A 9,065-nucleotide genomic window follows, 5' to 3' on the forward strand; every position below is an offset into this window, starting at 1 on the left:
ACACACACACACATACACACACACACACGCACACACATATACATACATATATATACATATATATATATATACATATATATATGTATATATACGCACACACAAATGCACATGCGCTTCTCATTCATGTATGCATATATATTTGTATCTCAGCATATATAATGTAGTAGGATGTTGATGAAAAGGGTTAATATAAAGCCCCTTAATAATGCTCATCAATGCCCTACTTTGTGAGGATTCCAGGTAAGGCATGAACATCGCATAAGGTATGTAACAGTTCTTTCCCGTCTATTTTGCTGATCTCAGGTTAATGTAAACATTTATTCAAGAATTGTCAAACAATGGGCCCTATTTATTGCATTATAGCGTGGGATAGATAAATATTTACACTAACTACACATACTTAGATAAAGACAGAGATATGCTTAATATATATATATATATATATATATAACACATACATATATATGCATATGTGCATATATATATATATATATATATATATATATATATATATATATATATATATATATATATATATGCACATGTATATATATATAAATTATACAGAGATAAGCATACGTATGGGTATATATATATATATATAAATTAAAGAGAACACAAGAAAAAAGAAATAAGGAGCGTGGGAGAGAGAACGAGAGGGGGAGAAAGAAAGAAGGAAAGAAAGAAAGAAAGAAAGAAAGGAAGAAAGAAATAAAGAAAAGAAAAAGAGTACTCAATATAAGGGCAGGGGTTTATTTACTCGTCTTTTCGACAGTGAAACATCCACTGCATTGCTACAACAACGAATGTCTGTGAAGGCATGAACGTGTGTACGTATGTAGAAGTATACGTATACACACACACACACACGCACGACATGCATACACACGCATGCAAAAAATATATTAATGTGTGTGTGTGTGTGTGTGTGTGTGCGTGTGCAAGACAGTGAGCCAGCAGAATCGTTAGCCTGGCTGGCAAAATGCTTAATGGTATTTCGTTCGCCATTACGTTGTCAGTTCAAATTCCGCTGAGGTCAGCTTTGTATTTCATTCTTTCGGGGTCGATAAAAACAAGTACCTGTTTCGCACTGGAGTCGTTCTAATAGATGAGCTCCTTTCCTCGAAATTCTTGGCCTTTTGCCAAAATCTGAAATCAATATTTATACGTGGAGGTGCTGAAAACTTCCCGGCTGTTCCTGTAAAAGGACTCCTTCTGAGTCCTTTTACAGAGTTTACAAAAACTGAAGGACCATTGCAATACATTTGTGCGAATCTGAGAGGGGATCATGTTGAATAAAATCACGATTAACTGATTCACCTGTATTTTCTTTTACCAAACGCCAGAAACTTTTCAGCACCCCTTAGTATATGTGTGTACATGTGATTGTCTGTGTATAAACATACTATCAGATATCGTATTACCAGGCCTTTAATGTATAAACAGTAGGTGCGAACATAAACATATACATTGATGATTACATGCATAAATACAAATAGGTACAAGCATATAAACCTACACACATGCACATCACACAATCATTGCACAGAACACAACACACACAGTTTTATGCCTGTATCCGAATGTATGCGGGTTTTGTTCATCACATGCACATGTGCCTACCCACATGACTATTTACGATACCAACCAACCAACCAGCCAACCAACCAACCAACCAACCTTTTTGAAGGCTGATATTCCATTCTATAATCGTAGTTCAATTGAATGGTACCCCACTGCTGCAGTCTGTTTGCCGTATTTATCGGGATTCCATTCTTGGATCCGTATATCGTTATTAGAGATCTATGGTCCGTTTGCAACCAAAAATGTCTGCCGTGAATGAACATGTGGAACTTTTTCACACCAAATATAATAGCCAACGCCTCTTTTTCAAGCTGGCTATAGCACTTTTCCGCCGGTGCTGCCCACTCTGCATGGTGAATCTTTTCAATTATATTCAGGCTTTCCGGCTTTTCTAGTTCTTTATTGACCTGATCTACCGCTGCAAACGGCACGTTCTGTTTAGGCCTGAAAATAGGTGTTGAATTTTCTTTGACAGCAATCTTTACTTTGTTTTTGTGCAACAGCCTAAACCTCCCGAAAAAACTTTTGAGAAAATTTCTTTCATTTTTTGTCTCAGTTCATCGACCTCGTTCGATCGTTTGACTGCTCCGTTTACGTTATTGCAACCGCAATAGCAGCGCTAAGAGCAGAAGTGGAAGAAAAGTGAATGGAACATCGTGCGTGGGCTACCAGGAATTTTGGAAGAAATAGAAAGAAATGTTAGAAATGACAAATTTATTAATGAGACAAAAAAAAAAAAAACTACTAAAGTCGACAAAAGGAAATAAAGAAAGGTCTGATGTAGAGAACCGTCAAGATGTGAGCATGTACTCTATATGTGATGGTGTATTAATGTACGCTCAGAGGGTTGTCATACCACAGGCATTACAGAAGAGAATGCTAAAAGAGTTCCACGTGGGACACCCAGGCATCTCTAGAATGAAAGCGTTGATGCGAAGTTTTGCATTCTGGCCAAGCATGGACAAGGAAGTTGAAAACCTGGTAGCGAAACTACCTACCACAAAATATGAACATTGCCGTAAGTGAAAATATTATGGTCCCGACTACATATCGATTTTGCAGGCCCGGTAAATGGATATTATTACTTAATGGTAGTGGACAGCTACACAAAATGGCCCGAGGTCGCGTCACGACCGACTTTATATACGGTAATAAACTTCTTACACGAGCTGTTCGCAAAATTTTGTGTAGCGGATATAGTTTGTCTCTGATAACAAAACACAGTTTGTATCCTGTGAGTTTAAAAGATTCTGTGAGATGTTCACGTTAGAGCATAAAACTATAGCACCATATCACCCTAGATCGAATGGAAAGGCCGAACGGTTCGTGGATACTTTTAAGAGAGCTTTAAAGAAAGCTAATAAGGAAGCCACGGACGAAGTCGCAAGCCAACAATTCTTAAGGGTATACAATTCTTAAGGGTATACAGGGTAACTCTGAACCCAAATGCACCAGAAGGAAGTTCACTGGTAGAATTAAAGTTTGCCAGAAAGGTGAAGTCGGTATTTGATAAACTGTTGCCAGTGAAGAAAAAGATACGTGCAAGTAAAGACATGCCAAAATTCTTTAGAATCGGTGATAAGGTATATGTAAGAATGTACAGAAATGGCAAGGAATGCTGGGAAGAAGGAGAAATTGTAACATGCATAGGAAGAATGATCTATGTGTAAGAAGCAGAAATAGAATGGAAAGAAGACATAGAAATCAGCTGAAGGAAAGAGTCATAGAAAAAGAACCAATATGAGTAGAAATACCGAGGGATTGGCTATGTGATGCTTTTCAGGTTCCAACATCGTTAAAAGTCGAAGGCACACATACAAGGAAACGGAAGAACACTGTATTCCTAAAAGTAGACCCTAAGAAGAAAAGATATTGAATATATGTATAAAAAGGAAGAGAAAGTAGGGTGAATAAAAGAAATTGATTGTTAAATAAAACAATTAAGAGATGTATAGTGAAACTGTACACCCCTCCCGGTAAAAAGTGGTAGGAATCAGCCGTTATAAATAGACCAGTAGCCAGTCGTCAAGCGAGTGTCGAGAGTCGACAGTTCTAGTCGGTGTCTTTTGGAGTTGTCAGCGATAGTAAGATAGAAGCAGTTATCGTGTTACTATTCCGGTACGAAGAGATACAACGGTACCCGATGACTAGTAACTATTGTGGCTACTAGCGTAAAACAGCAACTACAGTACAACGGTAGTCACAGATTCTTACCAGTGGGAGGAACCCACTTTACAACAGAAACAAAAGTACATTTTGCACCAAAAGCCTATATGAGAGTTTCTCTAATGGTAACTACTGCAATGTAATTTGTTCTAACAAAACATCCACCTTTATGTGGGATAAATAATACTTCTTAGCATTAATAGTGCCTCTATCGTTAATATATATATTTTTAGCATATACATACATTCATACAAAAATAAGTATATATGAAAATACTTTGATCAAGACCAAGAGTGTAACATGAAAAATGACAGATGGTTATGTGCAGATCTATTTAATATCACCAGAGTGATGTATACAAAATTTTCAGCAATTGTGATGGTTTTAGGAGTGGTGAGTAACGAAACTCATGTCATACTACCTCACGTCTTTCCACAGGGATTTTAATTAATGTATCTGGATACGCTTATGAGCTGTAGACAGTAGTTCAGCCTTGGACGAATGAAGTACGCAGTAGAAGACCATGCAAGTTCTAACAAAACAGAGTACCTTTTCACAAAGCTCAAGTGACCCAAGAATGGATATCAGATTATCTTTATGATCATTTAGCATTTAACTTGTGGCCTCCAAAGACACCAGATAAAAATTTCATGCATACTACGTTTGGAGCGTGTTGACTGGGACACTAATGTACATCCTCACAATTTCATGGCTCTATTGAAGGTCTCCATTGACCAGTAAATGTCCAGAATGAATAAAGAGCATCTGGGTCAAACGTGCCTACGATTCTGATCCTGCACTGAAGCAGTATTCAAAGCTGAATTAGGATTCACAAGATAATTTTATAGGAAGGCTTCCTGAGAGCATGTGCACAAATTTTAATTAAAATACACTTGGCGTTTCTAGATAAGAGTTGATTTATTAAATTACTTAACATGTCCTCAAACACTTCTCACACCCTGTATACATACATACATACATACATACATATGTATATATATATATATACATATTTAAATATCTTTATACACAAATTTTATATATGTTATATATATATATATATATATATATATATATCTATATATGTATACACACACACGCACACATATATATATACACGCATATGCAGTTATTTACACCATCTGTATAGATAAGTGCACCTACGTAGATACAACTATATAAACTTATCAGCAGACATATAAGTGAATGTATGTATATATATATTTATTTCTATGTATGTATATTTTTTAAATTCATGATGATTGCTGATATCAACACATGCATGACACAAGATATGTGTACGTGCATGCCTTGCATGTGTGCGTGAGTGTATTTGTGTGTATGTATGTGAGTGTGTGTGTGCCTATATGTAACCAGTTATGCATAATTGAAAGGAAAATGAGCTAAAGGAAATAAGCCAAAGTGTCCAGTGGTACAAATTTGACAGTAACGACGAATAAGGTTATATCGAATACCATGCCATATAAATTTTTGATCCATTTAAATTGCCGTTACCTTGAGAGAAATTTAAAAAAAATTCTAGTAGTAAACAAGATTGATTCGGTCTGAGAAGGTGAGACAATTTTTAGGTCGTTCTGGTATTAACATTTCATTAAAAAGAAAAGGGTCTGTTTTTCGACCCACGCTTTTTCCTTGAATATTAAAACAAAAGTAGGTACAAAATCCTCAGCCTCAATAAATTTACCAGATAGTCATAAGTATAAGAAAATCTTTGTCTTTTCCTATCTCAAGAGGCGTCTTCAGTATAACAACTTTACTTGTTGCCTAGAAAATATTGATTTCAAATCTTGGCACAAGGCCAGTGATTTCGGAGGAAAGTGTAAGTCGATTACATCGACCCCAGTGTTTAAGTGATACTTATCTTATCGACCCCGAAAAGATGACAGGCAAATTCAACCTTTGAACTCAGAACGTAAAGAGGGGCGAAGCGCTGCTAAACATTTTGCCCGCCGTGCTAACGATTCTACCAGCACGCCGCATTTTGTCGCCTAGAAAATATTACACACACACGCATTCAGACAATCACTTATACAAATATATGTGTATTTTTTTCCCTTCCTTTCTCGTTTTGAGAGAAAATTTGAATACCATAGATTCCTTATTTGTCATTACAGTTATCATTTTAAACCTAAATTTATTTTTTATTACCATTTTAGGAATGATAACATGAGAGTTAGAATGTTTTTTATACTGAAGATGCCCATAGCAAATTTTATAACGCCATTGTTATTATTTTCTCAAACAGTTAATGGTTTTCATATAAAATCCTATATTTGTTATTCGTTCTAGCGTTTTGGTACATGTGTCGTGATTATAATTATATGGAAGCATATCCGAAATTTTTATTATAACTACCGAAAGTCTTGCTCACTACACTACTAGTTGTTTTGCAATGAATTTTTGATCCACTGAAATTTGAGTTCTCTCCTATGTCTATTTTTGAAAGTAATTATAATTTACGCCAATGCATGCCTTTCTATTAATATTTTTATAATTTGTTGAAACATATATTGTTATGGGCATATTTTTGCTAATTAAACACACGCACTATATACTTGGTCCTCACTTCAGTTCATTATTATTATTATTATTTTATTTTTAGTGTCCTCTGTCTTAAATCTTTCGTCTCACATCCTATGATCTCTTTAGCCCCTCTCCACCTCACGTCTGTCCTGTCAGAAAATGGGATGGAGAATCGCTGAAGAGGTCACAGAATGTGTGACGAAAAATGTAAGACAAAGAAAATAAAGCAACAACAACAACAATAATAATAACGATAATGACGTCAAATTTTTTGCTACAAGGGCAGTTTGGGGGAGGGGATTAAGTCGATTACATCAACCCAGTGTTTCACTGGTACTTAATTTATCGATTCCAAAAGGATGAAAGGCAAAGTCGACGTCGACGGAATTTGAACTCAGAACGTAGCGACGGGTGAAATACCGCTAAGCATTCTTCTCAGTGTGTTAACGATTCTGCCAGCTCGCTTCCTTATAATAATAATAATAATAATAATAATAATAATAATAATAATAATAATAATAATAATAATAATAATAGTATTTTCTACTCTAGGCACAAGGCCCGAAATTTTGGCGAAGGGTCCGGTAGATTAGATCGACCCCAGTACGCAACTGGTACTTAATTTATCGACCCCGAAAGATTAAAGACAAAGTCAACATTTTGTGTACTCAATATTACCTCTGTACTATTCTCTATCCCGTAGAACACCAAGAACATCGCAAATGCCACCCACCACCATCACCTCTACTATCACCACAAGATCCCCTAGCAATGTCAACTAGCACCGAGATCCCCTAGCACCAACACCATCATCACCACCACCACCACTATCATCAACAACTCTATCACCCTTGTCACCATCACTTCCCTCGTAAACCCTAATCATACGTCATCTTGTACAGCATTAACATCTACTCTCCAGCCCTAGCTCTGACTCCACCACCACCACCACCACCACCACCACTACCTCCACCATCACCACCTCCACCACCACCGCCGCCGCCGCCACTACTAATACCACCAACTACATTATTGTTTCCATCATCTCCTACATCGTGGTTTTCAACCATTCTTTTGTCTATGGACCCGTTTAATTTCTATTTTGTTCTAGACCTCCATAACCATTCGATGGTTATTTTTATAACGAAATATTATAAGGAATTTTCAAAATATTTTGTGTATTGCAGACATATAAACAGTTTATTGCACATAAATTTTGACAATAAAATCTCATATGAACCCCAAAGGGTCATATGAACCCAGAATGGAAACTATTAGCCTAAACCTTCTACAATTCACACTTCACCGTCTTTAAATAAGGAAAGGACACCTTATATAATATAGTCTCAAATTTGTCTTAACATAGAGAATAGATACGGTTAAAATAGCGTCGATCACAGGTTTGATTAGTTGTGATTGTGAATGATTACATGTTTATATGTGTGATCATGTATGTGTATGCCTGTGTATGTATGTATGTATGTATGTATGTAGGTGTTTGTGAATATGAATGCTTGTATTTATGAATATAACACACGCACGCACACAGACACACTCGTTTATGCATATATAATGTAGATGTACCTATGTGTGTTTGTGTGTGATTGCATATATGTGAGCATATATGCATGTACGCATGTGTGCTTGTGTGCGTGTGCGTTTGTGCGTGTGCAGGACACCTCTGTGTATATGAGTGCATGTGACGCGTGTATGGTTACGTGTGTGGTATTTGGAGAAATTCCTGACATGACAAAGGCACCCAAAGAAACATAACAACCAAAGTAACCAGGTAACATTAATTTCCTATTCTCCTCCTCCCACCCCAAGCTAAGCCGTACTCCATTTCCCGCCTGTCTATCAGGAAACACATAGCGTAGTAGGTGCAACAATTAGGACTGCTACGTTAGTTGTGAGATCGTCCACTGTCGCATTAAAATTTATAATCATAATTCAAAGAAATATTTGATTTGTTCACTCATTGATACCCAATTACTGCTTAAAAGTTAACGAATGGGAAAAAGAAAGCTGTGGTTAGTATTTCAATCTATTTTGTATTATTTACTACTCAGTGGTTGGCCATAGGAATTCCACATTTTATAATATGAATTTTGTTTTTATTTTTATTTTGATGCCTAATTAACATAAAGTGTTTGCGTAAAGTACTTTTACAAATAGATACAATATATTGTGTATTGTGTAAGTTGTAAAGATAAATATGAACACAGTATATGTTCATATCATTGTTTTGTTGTGTTAAAGATTTCTACTAGGTTTCGGTTCTGTTCCAAAAATTAACGTTATTGAAAGAGTAACGTTCGAAATTACATCAAAAGTTTCAATTCTGCTAAAGGCGGCGAGCTAGCGGAATCATTACTGCACCGGGAAAAATGCATAGCAGCGTTTCTCTCGACTATACGTTCTGCGTTCAAATGCCGGCGGGGTCGATTTACTTTTTATCCTTTCGGTGCCGATAAAACAAGTACCATTTCCTCATTGGTGTCGATATAATCGACTTACCCCTTTCCCCGAAATTACTGGCTGCATGCCAAAGTTTGAAATCAATTTTTCAATTTTGTCTTCAGTTTCGTTCTTCAAGAGCCGGCATGGCTGAGTGGTTAAGAAGCTCATTCTGCAAACTGATAGCTTCGTGTTTAGTTATACAGCACGGCACTTTGTGCAAGTATGTTCGACCATAGCTCCGACTTGACCAATGCCTTGTCAATGGATCTGGTAGACAGAAGCATACATACATACATACATACATATATATA

The sequence above is a fragment of the Octopus bimaculoides genome, chromosome 20 (genome assembly GCF_001194135.2).
Source record: "Octopus bimaculoides isolate UCB-OBI-ISO-001 chromosome 20, ASM119413v2, whole genome shotgun sequence".
NCBI classification, from domain to species: domain Eukaryota; kingdom Metazoa; phylum Mollusca; class Cephalopoda; order Octopoda; family Octopodidae; genus Octopus; species Octopus bimaculoides.